The sequence below is a fragment of the Lepidochelys olivacea genome, assembly GCF_965140295.1.
Source record: "Lepidochelys olivacea isolate rLepOli2 genome assembly, chromosome: 8".
NCBI classification, from domain to species: Eukaryota; Metazoa; Chordata; order Testudines; family Cheloniidae; genus Lepidochelys; species Lepidochelys olivacea.
In genome coordinates, this window is record NC_140418.1 from 89,687,504 (window position 1) to 89,706,006 (window position 18,503).

Below are 18,503 nucleotides of genomic sequence, written 5' to 3' on the forward strand. Positions count from 1 at the left end.
ATTCTGCAGACACTATAGGAAATCACATGCCACAAGACAATAAGGAGAAGATGTTTTGGAATTCCTGCCTTTCATGATTACCTTGGTGAAAAGCTGAACAGCAGGTGTGTTTCAGTGATACAACAATTATATTTATTAACTAGTTGGGTTTTACCACAAAGGATTACTCTCTGGAAACCCAAAGGAAGATGTAAACAACTTCAATCTTACAACGTAAGTGTAATGCAGAAAAAAAATTGGGCATCAGTGTCTCACTTTATTTTATTCATTACCGGCACTACTTTAGTCAAAGAATTCCACTTTGCACCAGTAACAGATATTCAAAAAATTTCCTTGTGGCCTTTAACACAGTTGTAACTCGTCCATATTTTCTGTGCAGATCAGTGTATATGGACTTATTTTCCATGAGTCATAAGCATTTCTGTTGGCTAGATGGAGCAACATGTCATCATACTAGCCTTTAATTGCTAATGGTTAATTTGTTATCCAAATTTCACATTTCAAAGTATTTGGATAGTCTCAATTTTGTTCACAATGAACACTTGTTTATATTGGGAGAATATTACACAACCCTGGCAATTTAGCTAGAGATGGCACAAGACTAGAACTGCTGATAATCAAGCCAGAGTTTTAAAGTGCACTCTGAAGAGCTTATACTATGATTGTCCACTCTTTGCACAATTTTAGTACCATTAGACTTTCACTTGTTTAAGAATTTAAAAAACAAAAAATCACCAAATTCTTACATAAAATTAAGTTACAAACCTTTTCAAAATTTATACTTTCGGCCAAGCAAAATGTAACAAACAGTTAATCACTGTCAAAATATTCTAAGAGGATAGTAAATTATTACTCCAAGGTTTATATCACGTTGCTGTGGTACTAACTGATTCATTATAGCTTAGTTGTTCCAAATGTGGAAGCTAGATCACGAAAATCACCACACAAAACTGCTCTTTCAAAAGGTTAATGACTAAATTCTGCACCCAGAATTACAAATCAAAAATTACCAGATGGCAATTTATTTATTATTTATTATTTATTATTTAACCAACATCCAACAAATACAATGAACAAAAAAGTACTGTGTGTGTGTGTGTGTACATAATTTAAAAAAAATAAAAACCAACCCCCGGCCTTCCTAATGCGCGCACACACCCCCACACACACCCCTTTTAAAAAGAAACTTGGTTGAAGAAAGTTATGCATCAATTTTTTCTTAACTGGAAACAGAGCTAAAACCACCATGTGCCTCTGAAAATACACACAAGATGGGGAAAAAAAGAGCCTGAATGTTCTGTGGTTTGAAAGCTACAGAAATCTCAACAACTCCTTCCCACCTGGAGGAGGATGCCGGGGATGTGGTCCTATTGTCCTAGAGTGCAAGAATCCATAGCTCCATCACTGCACATCCTGGGGCATCTGTTCAGAAAGTCCCTCTGCCTGGCAGCTGCTACCACTACTGCTTACCTTGACTGAGTTCTACCCACCAGCTCCAAGGCGGGTAGAAGACACAGCGTGGGAGCACATGCTGCAATAAGCAGCATTAATTTCTTTGCAAAAAGAAAAGGAGTACTTGTGGCACCTTGGAGACTAACCAATTTATTTGAGCATGAGCTTTCGTGAGCTACAGCTCACTTCATCGGATGCATGCCGTGGAGACTGCAGCAGACATTATATACACACAGAGACCATGAAACAATACCTCCTCCCACCCCACTGTCCTGCTGGTCCACAGGTCTGTCCCTCTCCAGCCTGACAAGTCTTGCCTCAACTTGTAGAGCAACATGCAATGTTCATATTATTATGACAATAAGAAACTAAAGGTCAAACCCTGAGCTCTTGGTACATATTGTACTCCTCCATTCGTTGAGCAAATGCATATTAACTGCAATGGCAATTTTTCCTGCATAAGGATAGGGTAAGAACTGGACAAGAGATTGGAGCCAAATCCTGTCCTTTCATCTGTGGACCAGGAAGGGCCTCTAGAAGCAAAACTCTTAGGAGCATGTGGGGGAGGAAGAATCAGGATACAGGTAGGCCAGCATTTCCCAGAGGCATTGTAAGGAAGGACTCAAGAATATTGCCGACAGGCAAACCTCCACTTTGTAAAATTGCAAGGAACTCAAGGGAGGGATAGATCATCAGTCTCAGACCCAGAAGAGCTGCAGTAGCTCTAGCTCACTTCCCTTTCTCGCTCCTGTGAGGCCACTGATCAGAGATATGCCATCCGGCAGCACAGAGACAGAGGCAACAGCACCCTAAGATGATGTGGGAAGCCAGAGGCCAGCTTCCTTTCTGATGGCTGCATACCAAGGAAGAGGGAAGTTCTGGTTCCTCAATATGGGGGACTAGGTGGAGGAGGAAAAAGACACCTACTAGCTCCCTGCCAATGAAGGGGACTAAAAGCAGTGTTGTGATGGGAAGAGACCTCCACTACAGAGAGGAAGAGGAGGGACTCAGCAGCACCAACCTCCCCCATTGTTAGATATACAACCCATATGATTAGTCTGTGATCCAAATCCTCTAATCCTTTACCTCTAGAAGCATCATGGGATATGTTAGGCCACAATATAATTCCGTGGGATGTGGACCACAAAAGATTTAGAACTCAAGGGCTGGCTGTACCGGGTGTGTGCACGCCTTGCCAAAAGACATGACAGCCAGCTCTGCATGGACTACACCTGGAAGAGCTATCAGACAGGTCTGATTGGGGAGCGGGAAGGAAGAGTGGACAACTGTACTGAAGCCCTGAGCCCTCATCTCCTTTCAAAAGCATCTGCAGTCACATCTCACTCTGACATGAAAATGTTACCCACATAAATCCCCATGCACTAAGATAACATACACATTTCTATTCGAGAGCTCAGAGTATATAAGGGAGTGAATTTTTCTAAATTCTAATAAAGAGAGGGGAAGCAAATATGATGTACCAGGGCTCCAGGTTTCTCTGGATGAGCTTAACAGGCCGGCATGTCTTTTACAGTAAAGATACTCCAGTTGTTCCTCCTTTGCAGAAGCCACCAAAGCAATCCTACCAGTCTATTTCTCTTATTGCATGGCCTTGACAGAAAGAGGGAGGGTTCCTTCCCCTATCCCACCCTCATGCAGATATTTCCCAGGACTCAAATGAGTTACTTGGCCTTTGGGACGGATTTTGTGCCTAAATGCAGAAGCTGATTGTTTCAACAGTTTGGAATACAGGTTTTAAAAATCCTTAAGTGCCTAACTTGTTACTAAAAATCAAAAATCACAATGGAATTTTGATACAAGTCTCTTTCAAAAATTTGTCCCACTGCTACCTACTTTTAAAAAGGCTGGCTTGCAGCTGCTGGCCCACACAGGAAACAGCATGTTCCTGTAGGAGCCCATGGAGAGATTGTACTTCCTACAACAAAAATCTCTTCCCGTCCACCCCAACTTGCATGTTAATTGCATGCTACACTATCTGTCTGGATCCTCCTTTCCATAGCCTGGCGCAGCAGAGGCACAGCCATACTTCATTCAGAGAAATATTTGTCAAAGGAGCCCCCTCTATGCACCTGTGGAGACATTCCTTTGCAGAAATTCCAGAAATCTGATCCTAAAAGACACCATAAACCTCCTACAGAAGATAAAAACTTCCACTGAGGATAACATAAATCAATAGAGTGATGGGAACAACATTACTAATGAACTGTTTATACTTAGTGTGCAAAAAAAATGTGCACTATAATATAATCCTTGAGTAGCATCAGTATTCATGAACACTAAAATTAGAGACAACAGAAATTAAGTCACTCCGAATATTTGTTTCAAATTTCTAGTATCTGTGCTGAACACAAAGGCTCAAAGTACTGTTTTTCCAAAATTCATTCGTTATACAACTCCAACCAATATCATCTTTTTTTTAAATCTTCCACTGATTTTCAAAATACAGTTGCAACCACACAAGAAAGTCCTTAAAGAATAAATGGTATATCTTGCAATATGACTGAATTTCTCAAGAGCATTAATATTTGGGTCATTTGTTTGCTCCCAAAATACAATACCTTTTACACATCTATGGGGGGTGGAGGGAGAAACAGGGCTGGTCTCCTCAGCCTCATTAGCTTTCATCAGCAAATCCCTTTAGGTGACAGTAATAAAGTGGAAGGTGTGCCTTAAAGAAAGAGAATTTGTCATGTGCTGCAGAGCTATAGACTAAAACAGGAAACGGTCCCCAAAAAGATACAAACATATATACATTTAAATGGCAACAATAGGGGTGATAGTCTATGTTGTGACTCAGTAGGTCTACATGGGGATAAAAAACCCACAGCTGGCCTGGGTCAGCTGACTTGGGCTCACTGGTCTCGGGCACCAGGGCTGAAAAAGTGCCATATAGATCTTTGGGCTCAGACTGGAACCCAAGCTCTGGGATGCTGTGAGGGTGGAGGGTCTCAGAGCTTGGGTGCCAGCCCAAGTCTGAACATCTCCACAGCAATTTTTCAGTCCCGCAGCCCGAGCCCACAATCTCAAGTCAGCTGACCTGGGCCACCTACAGCTGTGCCGTTTGTCTTTTATCCCCATGTAGACCTACTGTGAGAGGCACAACACAGAACTCGCAACTCAGAGAGAGATGGGCACTAAAGTTGCTTTAAGCAACTGTGTAATGATTTGTGTTAGTCAAGTATATAAACTGGGAGGGGGGATATAAAGGACTTTTTGCTTTTTGTATGTGTCTCTGCTGAGGCGGCATTTCAGAACTAGTAGAAATAGCTTCAAGACTGTGTGAAACCTAGTTTGTATGTCTTACTTTCTAAAACCTTAGTCTGTGTAAATAGCAGGGTGAAACAGAGAGGGTTATGAGGGAATTGTTAACTTCAGGTATCCCCCAACCCCAAGACAAACTTACAAGAAAACACCCAAGGCCACAAAAACACCAATAAAATAAAATCAACTGGATGGAACCAGTGGGATTGATAGCAAAGAATAGACAACAGAAGTAATTTTTAGCAGGATGAGCAAAAATGTATTGTTTAGGTTACTTATTGTGATTTACGCATTGAAATGTTTTAGTCAGGGGTTCAGAAGGAATAGGTACATTGATAAGGTAACGGAGTCTGCTTAAAGTTATAGAACAGAGGATAAAAGATAGGTGATTGACAATAGGAAAATGGAGAAGAACAACACAGCAGAGACCAGAGATTTGAAAAAAAGTCATCTTGTCCTCAGATGTAACTTGATCAATTACTTTTCTTGCCTTATCTATTTTTGTATGTCTTAAAACATACAAAATAAAGGATACAAGAAACTGTTTAAACCTAAATTGGAGTATTTGTCACCCAACAGCACCTTTGCAATTCTGGACTGCTCTGGGGGCTGGAGAGGCCCCGGGCGTTACTTAGACAACTCACAGGACCAGAGTAACTTAGGACAGCCTTTCTTGAACTGCCCTATAGACTGCAGCACTACAGACTGCAGCTCCACCCTTGACATACCCTACCAGACCCCAGCCCTGCCCCTGACATGCTGCCTACTCCAGGACTTTAAAGGGGTCCTTCAGAAGTAACCTTATAGCTGTGTCCTGCACTGCCTCTGCCAAGGAATCCTCCTGAAGCCAGATACATAGCGGCCCTAAAAATCATATTGTTCCAGCTCTTAATGCAGCCAGAGAAAACTCAATTGGTTCAAACACAAGCAGTAACAAGAGTTCTGCAAAATTGTTGTCCAGGGGCTCTAGTGCAAGAAGAGTAGGACCCAGATTTGACAAAGGTACTGCCTGGCCCCAAAACAGCTTATCTATGATGTAGAGATTCCAGCTCCAGTACACTAATAGTGATATCTTATACGGTTATGCTGAAAAGGTGCTGGTAGCTACCCCCAGACTTCTCTTTAATCTGCATCTCATTGAAGCCAATGGACATCCCCTCATTCAGGATAAATGTCAGGGGCAATTATGCTCCTTTATGGATAGCTGAAACAATAGTAAATACCACCTAAGGGACCAAACTACATGCCAGGCCAATCAAAAGGTGAACGATGGGGCAGAGTGGTTTTCCTTGGGAGCTGATCACAAATAGAGGCTGTGTGTGTGCCAGAAGGGAACGCAGCACAAATCCAAGAGAGAGCAGCCTGAAAGCTGGGGACAACAAGAACAGCATTGGTAACATGGCCCTGTGGGGGGGGGAGAGTGTGTGTGTGTGGGCGGGCTACAAATAAGTTGGGAATTGTGAGCAAGAATCCTATTTGTTCCCACTGTATTCAGGGAAACAGGACTTTGTGTACATTCTTTGTAAACAAAACAGTATTTTACCTAAGACATACCTGATTTTTAAACATCAATTTCTCCTCTTAATGGAAATAGCCCTCAAGACACCAAATTTTGGATAACTGCTTGGGCCAAAAGAGGTAAGGCTGGTGTTTAGTAATGGGATAGTTTCCACAGACAAACTGTGACCTGATATTTCCCTTGAAATAAAGCTGGAACAAATAATAGAGACACTTCCAGAAATTAAAGATTGGGAAAAGAAAATTAAACAAGGCCTAAAACAAGACCTGGGCACTTCTTGTTGGAGATAAAAAAAATCTTTGTTGGAGTAGCAGCTACAATGCATCTAGGCAGACTGGAAAGCCAATTCTGGACTTATGAAACAATAAGGTGAACAACAACCTGACTGACATGGACCAGAAGGTTTCCCACGAAATAGGGGAAGCCATGAAAGCTTTGGCCAACTTGCAACTTGTTAATAGAGGTTAGTTGCAGCAAGGACTTAAGGACCATAAAAAAAAAAGTCAGCTACAGAAGAAAATTAAAGGGGCAAAGACCACAGTGGATATGGAATTAGGACAGCCACAAGAGTTGGGTGAGACTGAACACGTAGGACAGTTTTCTACCGTGTCTACCCACAGAAGCCCACAGGGGAGAGGCTAGGATGTCACAGCTCAAATAATGCTAAAGTCTAGTATCTTTGAGGGAAAAACTCCCTGGGAGACTTATTTGGCTCAGTTCAATACCATAGCCCAAAGGAAATGGCAGGGAGGATGAGCAGAAAGACAAGTTTCTAGCATTCAGCTTGGGTGGACCAGCTCTGATGGTGCTGCAGAACTTACCACAGAAAAAAAGATGGAGTTATCCAGACCTGGTACGAGCCCTTGATAGTAGTTTGGAGCTAGCCAACAATCTGAACTGGCCAGGGCACAGCTGAAAGCTGGGGGCCGGGGGAGGGAAGAGAGATTCCAACTGAACTGGCAAAGAACCTGGTATATCCAGATAGCAATGAGGACCTCCATGATAAATTGGCAATGAAGCAATTTATACAGTTGGACTTGGACTTGGACTTCCAGATTACATTCAGTGAACAGAGGCCCTCAGAGGGGCTATGGAATTTGAATCTTACCTGCAACAGTGCACCAGAATAGAAAACAGCTACAGGGGAAAATAGGAGCTAATCACCATGAGCCCTGAAAGCACAGCTCTGAGCCTAGTATGTATGTTGGAACAGGGGATTCTGATCTGGTTCATGACCGTTTTGAATTGTTAGAAAAAGTGTTCACTGGTTTTGTAAAACAAGAGAAATTGGCAACAATGCAAAAACTAAGGGAAGCAGTTCTGTTAAACATTGGTGTTGTTAAAAAAAATGGCCACAATAGAAGAACTGTTATAAATATAAAGTTGGCCAGGACAGAGCATCACAAGAGTGCAGTGAAAGTTCTTCACCCAGTTTGGGGGGAGGAGGGAGATAGAGGGGAAAGGATAGCAAGTTGAAGGGGCAAAGCTTGGAGGTACAGTAGAACGTCAGAGTTACAAACTGACCAGTCAACCACACACCTCATTTGGAACCAGAAGTATACAATTAGGCAGCAGCAGACACAAAACAAAACCAAAAAAAGTAAATACAGTACAGTACTATGTTAAATGTAAACTACCAAAAAAAAAAAAAGAGCAAGAGAGAAAGTTACAAAAATATTTGTCAAGATAAGGAAACTGTTTCTGTGCTTGTTTCATTTAAATTAAGCCAATTAAAAGCAGCTCTTTTCTTCTACATAGCAAAGTTTCAAAGCTGTATTAAGTCAATGTTCAGTTTCAAATTTTTGAAAGAACAACCATAATATTTTGTTCTGAGTTACAAACAACCTCCATTCCCGAGGTGTTCGTAACTCTGAAGTTCTACTGTACACAGCTCAACCCTACAGTTTTTGTTTAGATCTGGGGAGTTAAACAACAAATACGTTACGGATGTGGCCCAGGTGAGATGAATGATTTGTAGACAAATGGTTTACAGTTAGCATGTTGTCTTACCTTCAGGATCAGGAACCATAACAGTTACATGCTGTGGTACTTTCCATAAAAGGAAAAATAGGAGTAATAAAGATCTGCTTTGAGGTCTCCCCCTCTTCTTTCTTTCCACTTCCCTATTCAGGTTTGGCGACTTTTATAGCCTTCTTCCAAACACAGGATTTTACACCTGGTTGTTGTACAAATTGGTGTCTCTAAGGTCCACTGATATCCAGTCCATATATCGAGTCTTTGGCCACCTGCTTGGGCATCTTCCATCCATGATCATTCCAAAGGCCATCCTACAATATAATTCTCAGGACTCCACTGGACATGTCCATATCACTGTAACCTAGCCTCCCTCAAACTTGACTTCAATTGGGAAAACGTGCATTAGGTCCCTCATAACCTCATTTCATTTCCTATTCTGGAGTGTCCAACTATTTGACCACCTCAACATCTTTATTTCCATGGTGCAGAGCATGTTGATTTCCTTTCTTGTGGCTGGCCATGTCTGTTCTGAACATTAGGATGGGTTGAATTACAGTTTTATATATTCTGGTTCCACAATCTTATGAGAAAGAAGAGTAGGAGACCTATACAGTGCTTACACAAATAAATGAAGTAGAATATAGGATACAGCTCAATTCCAGGAATAAACCCAACGTTATCCATTAGGACTATCTGAGGAAGTATCATGGGATGGGAAGTATCATGGGACAGGACTTCAAATGTGGCTTCCCCCAGAAACAGAGGCTATACCTGTGCGAGCGGAGTCTGGGTGAGTTGTGAAAGTAATGAATTCATCATCAGAACAAAAATGGGCAGAGGCTGTCCAAGCCAGCAACTTCACAGAAACAACAGACGCTTGTCAAGGGGCTGTTGAAAGAAGTCCCTGCCAGTTGGCTGAAAGAAAATTGGGCAGGGAGAGAAAAACTCCAAGAAGATTTGGATGGGAATAAATCAGATTTAGGCTAATGATATAAAATATCCTGACAGACAAATACCACATAAATAGTTAAGATTGTATTATTCAATTCAATATCTGGGATGGGTCACAGAGGGAGTCATCATTTTGGAGTACATCAGGATGATGGGCAGAGCAGCAATGGGTTGTTTAGGCTTGGACATAGGTGGCTATGAGTTGGCAAGACATTGATCTAAATTAAGCAGTTAAACTCCTTTATGGAAAAAAATAGCTGAAACAATAAAATATACCACTGAAGGGACTCAGCCATGTGCAAGACTCATCAGAAGCAGGGCTATGTAGGCAGAAGAGCTTTCCCTGGGGGCAGACTGAAAATACAGGGATTGTGTGTGTGAGAGAAGCACAAAAGCCAAGGGAGAAGCCTGAAAGCAGGACACAGTGAGAAAAGCCTGGTTAGTGTGGCCTTGGGAGGAAGCCAAGAGAGAGCTTCTTTTGGGCAGAGTACTGGCTAGAATGAAGCATAGAATTTTGAACATGGAAAGTGTCTCCTATTTTTTATTCCTACTGTATTCAGGCAAACAGGACTTTGTGAACATTCTTAGTAAAGAAACAGGACTGCACCCAAGAAATACCTGATTCTATCATTAATTTCTCCTCTGAACAGGCACAAGCTGCAAGGCTCTAAATATAACCGCTCAGGCAAAGACAGAACAATACTTATACAGTGGTTTTCATGGCAAAAGATTAAAAAAAAAAAAAAAAAAGACTTCACAAGCTATATTTATAAGCAAGTAGGATTTTGTTTTCTGCCCAAATCTGTTCTTTTACCGAAACACCTCTCCACTTTACTCTAAATTATACATTTAAAATTAACAATTAAAATATACATTATGGTTTGTTTAATTATCCAATATTTTTTAATTTTTGCTGCATGTAGCGGAACTCTGAAATTGCAGTGATGAATACAAATAGTGATTAGTATCAGATGCTTCTTCAGAAGATACAAGAAATCCCATAACAGACAATTAGGGAACTTCTCCATAAGGGAAGTTTCTTCCTACCCCCCAGTCAGGTAGTGGTTTTCCTATGGCCTGAAACAAGATGGTTTATATTCACTGAAATAAAATAAAATGTTTTATCCTGCGTACATGTCCATAAGTTCCAGTGGGAAAGTATGCACTGTGTAAACAAATATTTTTAAATAGTTTTTAATTTCCTTTAAATTTCATTAGATGACTCATTTTTATAGTTGTGAGAAAAGCTTTAGAGGAATGTTCAATTCCAATATTTGATTTGTTTGGGTCATGACCCACACACTGTCTAAAAAATTGTCCCAGGACCCAAAGGAATTCTTTAAATAAACGAACGAAAATATAAATATTTATGCATACATAAATAAATGAATAAAAATATCACCAACACACTGACTCCTTTCAGTCACAACTGAGGGGAAACCTTAGTAGGCCAATAACATATGCCATTAAAGACTTGATTCTACGACCTGCTTTCAGGGATATCAAAACATTCTGCTTATGCCAACAGCAAATTGAAAACACAGAATAAGAAAAAGGTTACTGAGACTTCAAATAGCTCTGGGGAAATATCAGACTTGCAGTGATCTGGTTTCTTTCAAACATTTCTCCTCCATTAATGAGCTGTAGCTGGAGGGGGGTGGGGGGGTAGCGCGTTCCACTAGCCTTTCTGAATCACATGCTCAGAATTCACTGTGAGGAAGCAGGGACAAGGAACTCTCATTTCAGAGGCTTCTTCTGATTTAAAAATGGAGATAAATAAAATAGTCCAAAAACTGGACTGGAAGGGGACAAGGGGAGCAGGGGAAAAAAAACCACCTCAGCTATATTTACTTTTACAGAGTTTCACCTCAAATGGGAGAAGGTTTTAGGACTTCTAAGGGGAAGAGGTCTTCCTACCCTATGAGATCCCGGAAATCTGTGGGGAAGGAAAGGATGAGAACTGTGCATGCAAAGAAGCCCCTATAGAGGACTGCCTTCTATATAATGCCCTGTTGTTCCCAACTCCATGGTAACATAGATCCTTGGGAAGAGGTCTTAACAGGAGTTCCTAATGAAAGTTCTCAGGGTTAGCAGGGGAGGATGATGCTATGGGTAGTTGGTCTTCTGCTCTACCGCCTTCCACGGCTCTCAGATATCTCTCTAAACCCCCCAGAGCTCCAAAATAGAAGTTTCCATGGTTCCAAGGGTGGGGACAATGGAGTGAGTCTTCAGCTTTCTTCTTGAGGTCCCCCAGGAGAGAGGCACTCCCTGATATTGGTAAACATTCTTATATGAGAAAATGAAATGAAACCAGGAAACATTGGACAAAAAAGACGAACAAAGAATTTCATGCCATTTCAGTGGTCTTTTTGCAGTGTGATTCCTGTACTGACTGAAGATTTCACACATGAATGCCTCCCTCCCCACGCCCATGGCCGCCCTTATTCCTGTCCAGAATAGATCATCTTGAGCTCTGTTCTTATACTTCTCAATACACACATGGGTACTGTGGATTATGCTTAGTATTCCTAATCATGCCATGTGTTATTATGACATGATTCTCTTTGTACATAATGCCACATTTCTGCTTTTTCTTTTAAACATCCATGTAGGATTATTCTCTTGAGCTCTCGATCATTCTGTTTCTCATTTGAGCTTCTAAAATTTAGTTTCAGCAATGGATAATACTTGAGTGTTATTTACTTCAGATTCCTCTCTTCCTGAAGTGCCTGTTTGCACTATTTATAGGCACTCTTGAAAGCATGCCTATTGCAAGAAGCTCCTTAACAGACCTATCTTTCACATTTAACAAGTTCTTATGCTTCTTCTGCAATAATCAGAATCTTTTTGGTAATATTTATTCCAGTGGTATATGGTCGGTTTTTCTCAGCCAATTTCTGACTAAAAATATCTTCATGAAACCACTCAATCAAAATCAATTGCCAGAATTTTTTTTTCCAATGTGCTATGTTTAGTCAATGCTTTGGATGTATACCTCACTGGGTGACCATCTCACAGAAGGAAAGCCATCAGTGCATTTAAGCTTGTGCAACTGAGATTTTAGGGTCATTGTTCAATCGTAAAATATTTCTGTGCTGGTGCATCTATGATTTTGTTTGTTTGTTGTTTTAAAATTTCCAGAAACTTTTCTCATGCCTCATCTCAGGCCATTCTGTGTTGTCCTCAAGAAGCATTCGGGGATGGAGGGAGACACTTAACTGTGACAAATCAGGCATGAATTTGCTTAGCTATTTTAGCATGCCAGTGAATCTCTGTAAGTCCTCATTGGTTGAAGGATTTTCCTTTTGTACAATTGCCTCTATCTTTCTAACACTGAAGGTCACCGAATAGGAGTTTTACATAACTATTTGCATTCAGCTTCATCTGCCTTTTACTCCTGTTTAAATTAAAGTCCTTTTCCTTGGCCTGCTGGTTACTTCTAAAGAAAATGTGGCTTTCCCAAGCAACATTCTTGCCTGAATCAAAGTATTCTTGAGTGACTTCACCTAACAGTTCGCACTCCCCATTCTCCCACTGAAATGTACTGTAAATCAGTGCTTCTCAAGCGATCTGATGTGGGGGACTGGCCATTTTTTTTTCCAATGTGCGCGCAGACCACCACTTTGAGTAGCACTGCGGTAAATCATTCAGTGCTTTGCAGCCTGCCATATGTAGTATGGTGAAGGATTTAGCCTTCTCCCATTTATCTTTAACACCACTTGTTTCTAGGAAACTTAAAGCACTGCAGTCACCTCCTCCAGCTCTCTTGCAGACTAAGATTCAGGTTACTTCAATTGCTCCATTGTTGTAAGAGATTCATTTTACTTAAAAGACATGACATACAGAAGTACTGGAAAGGAATAGATCTCTATTTCCTTGTTCCAGTGTCTGACATGGGTCTGGGTTACAAAAGGGTATAGTCAGGATCCATGGACACAGTAAATGCTGTTATAGTCATATTGTATTATGAAAAACGAGGAATAAGGAGTTCCTGGTCTCCCTTTCTATACCATTCATTATGTATACTTTTACCAAGTGCCCTCTTATTTATTCTTCTTTTGTCTAAAACAGTAACAAAAATAGTTTCTATCACATTATTGCATAATTTGAGAAATAGTATGTGATCATATACTTAAAGCCTGTGAGTAAATGAATGTCAGGGGAGTTACCACCATAAAACTGATGTAACAGAGCAGAGAATCAAATCCTATCTTTGCACATGTGTATAGGGATCAGAGCTAAAGGGATACCGTCAACTTAAATTTGGTCAAAAGATTATTCTTTATAAGACCAATAGAAATATTTTCATAATGTTTAATTCAATTAAAACATATTATAAACACATAACTTATTCCCCTGCAGTGCCTCACCCCAAACACTGAAAGTGAAAGTGACTATCAAACTCACTAAAATTATATTTGTCTAAACTGAGTGATATACAAAAAAAGGAATCATTATAAATAATGACAAATTAGATTAACATTCTTTTGTTTTTGTAATATAAGGTGTTATTTAATAATTTAGGTAAATAAATGTTTACAATATACTTCATTTTGTTAAATCTACATTAATTTCATTGTCATACTTATCCAAGTATCTCTTTACTGATTTAAGCACTAATCCTACAAACATTTACTTTGCAGTGTTACATACTTCTAAGTATACCTGGCAATTATTTGTTGGCTAACTTATTACAGGCTTCCTGGTAGAGAAGTAGGATTCTTGATCAGGGATTTGAATGCTGAATGGGTAGGGAAGGGTGTTCCATGTATAAGGGGTGGTGGCATGAAAGAACGTGCGAAGGTGGTTGAGAGAGAATAAAATAAACTGGAAAACAAACTGGCATCATCGGAGAAACGTCAGAGATGCGGAGCAACATGAAAAGAAACAGTCAGATAAGCAGGGAAGAGTAGAGTTATGTAGTGCTTTGTAGGTACCTGTTGTGGTGGTGAGGGGAAAGCAGCAGAAAAATTCAAAGTTGACCTGGACACAATCAGATCAACTGGTTAGGAAGATGATCTTAGTAGCTGAGTTTTGTATGGTTAGAACAGGAGCGGAGCACAAACATTGGTGTTAGAGAGCCCAGAGAGAAGGAGGTTGCAGTAATCATTGCAAGAAAAAATTGGATGAGAGTTTTTGCTGTGTAGACAGAAAGAAGAGGTCAGGTACTGCTGACTGTGGTCTGATAATCAGGTACAGAAAGTCAGAGATGAGCATAAGCTACAAATGTCATCAAAATTCAAGGGGAGGTGGATTTAGTCTGCTAGTTAAGCCCACTAAAGACAAAAGTCTGAGCTACAATTTCTGTAACTGAAGTGGATTCAAACTCTCCCAGTGTGTTCTTGGGAGGCAAGAGAGCCTAAGGGAGAATGGATTCAGTATTTCAATTCAGGCCTAAGTCTAAGCAAGATAGAAACAAAAAGGATTCTGTTAGAATGGCTCACCAGAATCTAAAAAAGAAATAGATGGGAATAAAAAAACAAATAGATGTGCTTGGATATTCCTGTAATAGGCACATTAAAATAGATAAGATGACCAGGGGAAAAAAGCAGGTAATTGCTATGAATGGCTTGTTTAGTCCAGACAGTATATTTGATGCTATAGAAAAAAACCCAAAGGGAAGGCTTTGTCCCTACCCGAAGGAGTTTACAATCGAGATGATTTATTATGAACTAGTCACTTATTTACAATTTAGCTACCATATCTGGAGATGACAGTGGAGGAAAAAAAATAAATCAGAGTGTGTCAAATCAGCGCAGTGCATGTTTTGTTTCATTATGAATGTAAAACATGACATAAAAGTGCAATTCTAATTTGATATGCAAATCCCTCTACACTAACCTTGACTGTATGACAGCAGTAAAATGACAACATTCTCTAAAATTCACACCTTAATTCTGTATTACTGCTTTTCTTGTATGTTAGTAAAAATTTTGAAAAATGAAACAAAATTATGACAGCTCTAGTTAAGACAAAACGTGACTACAGCAAAGGGATTTCTCTTCAGTGCGGGTGACCTCTTGAAATATTTTACATTGCAGCAGATGGCGTACAGCACACAGAGCAACTTGTCCCTTCAGTAGTTGCAATTAATTACAAGAATCTTAATGTCTGGTTGCCTATCTAGGCTGATTTATCATGCCTCAGCCTTCACATCGAGAAGTCAACCATCTCTTCTATCATGGTAACTAATGCTTCATGGTTCTGAAGGTACCTGTTGCACACAGAACTAAACTACATCTCTTATTAACACAAATACACCCCTGAAGTATCTTCTCTATAACACAGGAATGTTAAATCCCCAAATCCCTCCTAAACTCATCTCCCATATGGCACTGAACTGAAAAGAGGCAGCTTTAGGAAAACAAATGGACTCAAACCATATGTTAATGAATATGATGTACAGCAGTAAAACAAATGAAAAAATGTATCACATACATGCTATAAACAGATTTAGCTTGATCAAGAAGTTACTGGAGCTACAGCTCCAATCCTTCAATATCACATTGCATTATTGACTAGACGCATCATAAGTGGGTTTCGGCTTCTTTTCAAACATTAAGCATAGGTACTGCAGAAAACAGAACACTGGACTAAATGGGCCAATGGCCTGCTCTAGCACATCAACTCCTATTTTCTTATGTACATACTAAGAACAAATTTAAAAGAATGATAAATCAAGAAACAAACAAAAAATAATCACAATATAAACACAAACTGAAAGAATATGTATTTTTCCATTGTAATTACAATAAATAAATTTCAGATAGAACTGGAAAAAGTAACACAAAAAAACTGATCACAAAAGTTATTGTAACCAGTGAAATAAATAAATGGGTAAGCCGTTACAACCAGGATTTCTTGTGAAACTAAATCAACCAACCGGCAAGAAATGCGCTGAAGATCTGTTAAGACAGCACAGAATATAGAATACATAAAATGTGATCATCTTTTTATTTTACAACCTAACTCAAGCAAGCAGCATAATTCTCAACCACTTCACTTCCTTCTGAACTACAGTTTAAAAGCAACACCACTAACATCATTTAAATCATCTTCCTCTTACCTTTAAAAATAACTCCCTCAATTATGCACACCTGCATCTCTACTTACGATGCATTTGCTTCAAAGCTGCTTTTTTACACAAGGTTTGGAATGGGTTTCTTGGGGACAAACATTCGTGAGGCGATCACAAAGGCTACTTGGGCTCACCTATGCTCTGAGCACAAGTGACACAGGCAGGCTACTCTTAACATCTCAATTGTAAGGAGAGCGAGGGACACCCTTCCTTCTAAAAGTTCCTGAACGTGCCTCTTGGTGTGTCTGTATTCACACTGTCAGTCTTGGCAGGACCATCCTGGGATGGATGGAGATACTCAGCTAGGAAGTACTGCAGGTCCCCGCTTGCCCTATACCCCTCTCCAATACCGCATAGTGGGATCCAATCAACCCCTATTTGCATTTCAAGCCATTCCCGCAGCTCTACATTTCCCTTTAGCCCTGGTCGCTCTTTGGGGCACCCTGTCTCTCTGGCTTTGTCTCTCTTTCCCTGCCTGGGTCCCGCTTTGCGGAAAGCCCCAGCCCAGGGCAGCCCCGGCCGTTCCCCGGCTGACAGAGGCTGGGGCAGGGAGAGGGGCGCCAGGGCAGCTCAGCTCGGCGGGCTGCCGCCCTCTCCAGCCGCCCGCGCACGAGAGGAGCGCGGACCAGCGGGCGCCCCGAGCTGTGGGGAAGCGCTTACCTTAGCCAAGGCACCGGCGTCCTCTTCCGCCGCCGGGCGAGGCTCTTTTGTTCTCCGGGGAGGGGGCGGGGGGTGAACGCGCTCTCCGTGCTCCCCGCCGGGGCTGAGCGTGGAGGCTGAGCCGAGGCAGTCGCCCGGCTCGTCGGCGCTACGCGGAGCTCTGCCCAGCCCTGGCAATGACAATGGAGCGTTTGCATGGCGGCTTCGCCTGCGCGGGGAGTCTGAGGGCCGCCACCTGTCAGCGCGCCGCGGGCAGCCCAGGCCGCGCCAGCCTGAACCGCCCAGCGCCCCGGCGGGCCCCGCGCTGGGGCTCCCGCCGGCCCCCATTCCGTGAGGGGCATCCAGGGCAAGCGGGGTAGGGGAAGGGAGTGGAAAAGGAGCTGCCCGGTGGTGGGGGCAGTGGAAAGCAGCCACCCGGGAACCCCGGCTTCTGGGGGGCCGCAAGAAAGAGGCGCCCAGGAGCCCGGGTAAGAGTGGAAGCAGGAGCTGCCCTAGTGACTGGGATTGGAGCCGCTCTGTCGGCCTGCACCTGCCTTAAAGCCCCCACTCCTGCTCCCTGTGGGGAGGGCTCGTCCCCTGGTAGTTTCCTGCCCCATGAGCTGTGGTGGGGACACAGCCTGACCCCCCCGCACCGCAACCGCAATGCTTCCTCCACGCCCGCAGGCCCTGCTGCGAGAAGCCTCATGCTCATCTGCCAGCCCCACTTCTCTAGGCCGGGGCTGGCCAAAGAAATAAGGGGGCCGTTAAATTGTGATAGCCCAGGCTTGGCCAACGTGTGGCTCCGGAGCCACCTGCGGCTCTTCAGAAGTGACTATGCGGCTCCTTGTCTAGGCACCGACTCCGGGGCTGGAGCTACAGGTGCCAACTTTCCAGTGTGCTGGGGGTTGCTCACTGCTCAACCCCGGGCTGTGCTACACGCCTGCCCCCACTCCAACCCTTCCAGCCCCTTCCCCTGAACCTGCCAAGCCCTCACTCCTACCCCCCCACCCCAAGCCTCCTGCACCCCACAAAACAGCTGATCGGGGGGAGGGGGCGCTGGGAGTGGCGCAGGAGAACTGCTGCCATATTAGCGTGGCTCTTTGGCAATGTACATTGGTAAATTCTGGCTCCTTCTCAGGCTCAGGTTGGCCACCCCGTAATAGCCTCTTTAGTTGGTAGCTTTCCTCCTGTAGCATCCCAAAGCATTTAAGCGGCTCTACAAAGTATGCACAGGAATTGTTTCATCCACCTTGAAATGCAGCCACCTGCATGTGAAGCACAGCAGTAGTTTACAGTGGTGCAACTCTCCTGATTTTATTGTAAGTCTTGAGGTGGTGTTTTTTTAAAGCCCTAACTACTGCTGTCAGGTCAGTATGTTGGAATCTCAGCTTTAATCTTTAAGAGAGTTTCTAGGCCTCACCATTGCAAAGAAAATCATAAAAATCTGATCCCCACTGTACACCAAGTGGTTAAAATAGAAATGACAACTAAAAAGGACCCATAATTTATTTTTAAAAGCTCATTGTTCTGGGGCTGACTCATAGTTTTTTAACATTTGGGGTTGGCAGTACTAACACAGCACTTCTATTGTACATGGCAGTGTAG

General features: G+C 42.2%; 1 protein-coding gene across 3 annotated transcripts in view; it reads right to left on the reverse strand.

The window, feature by feature from the left end:
• Positions 1 to 17,035, reverse strand: part of PDE4B (phosphodiesterase 4B) — a 402,561-nt gene extending 385,526 nt beyond the window's left edge. Inside the window, exon 1 of one of the 3 annotated variants that reach the window (XM_084635764.1) lies at positions 16,920 to 17,035. The gene's annotated coding sequence lies outside the window, so the exon portion shown is untranslated. Of the gene's footprint in view, positions 1 to 16,247; positions 16,265 to 16,919 lie in introns of those variants that run through there. The other 2 variants (XM_084635766.1, XM_084635763.1) reach the window with 2 other exon arrangements.
• Between the last annotated feature and the right edge of the window lie 1,468 nt (positions 17,036 to 18,503).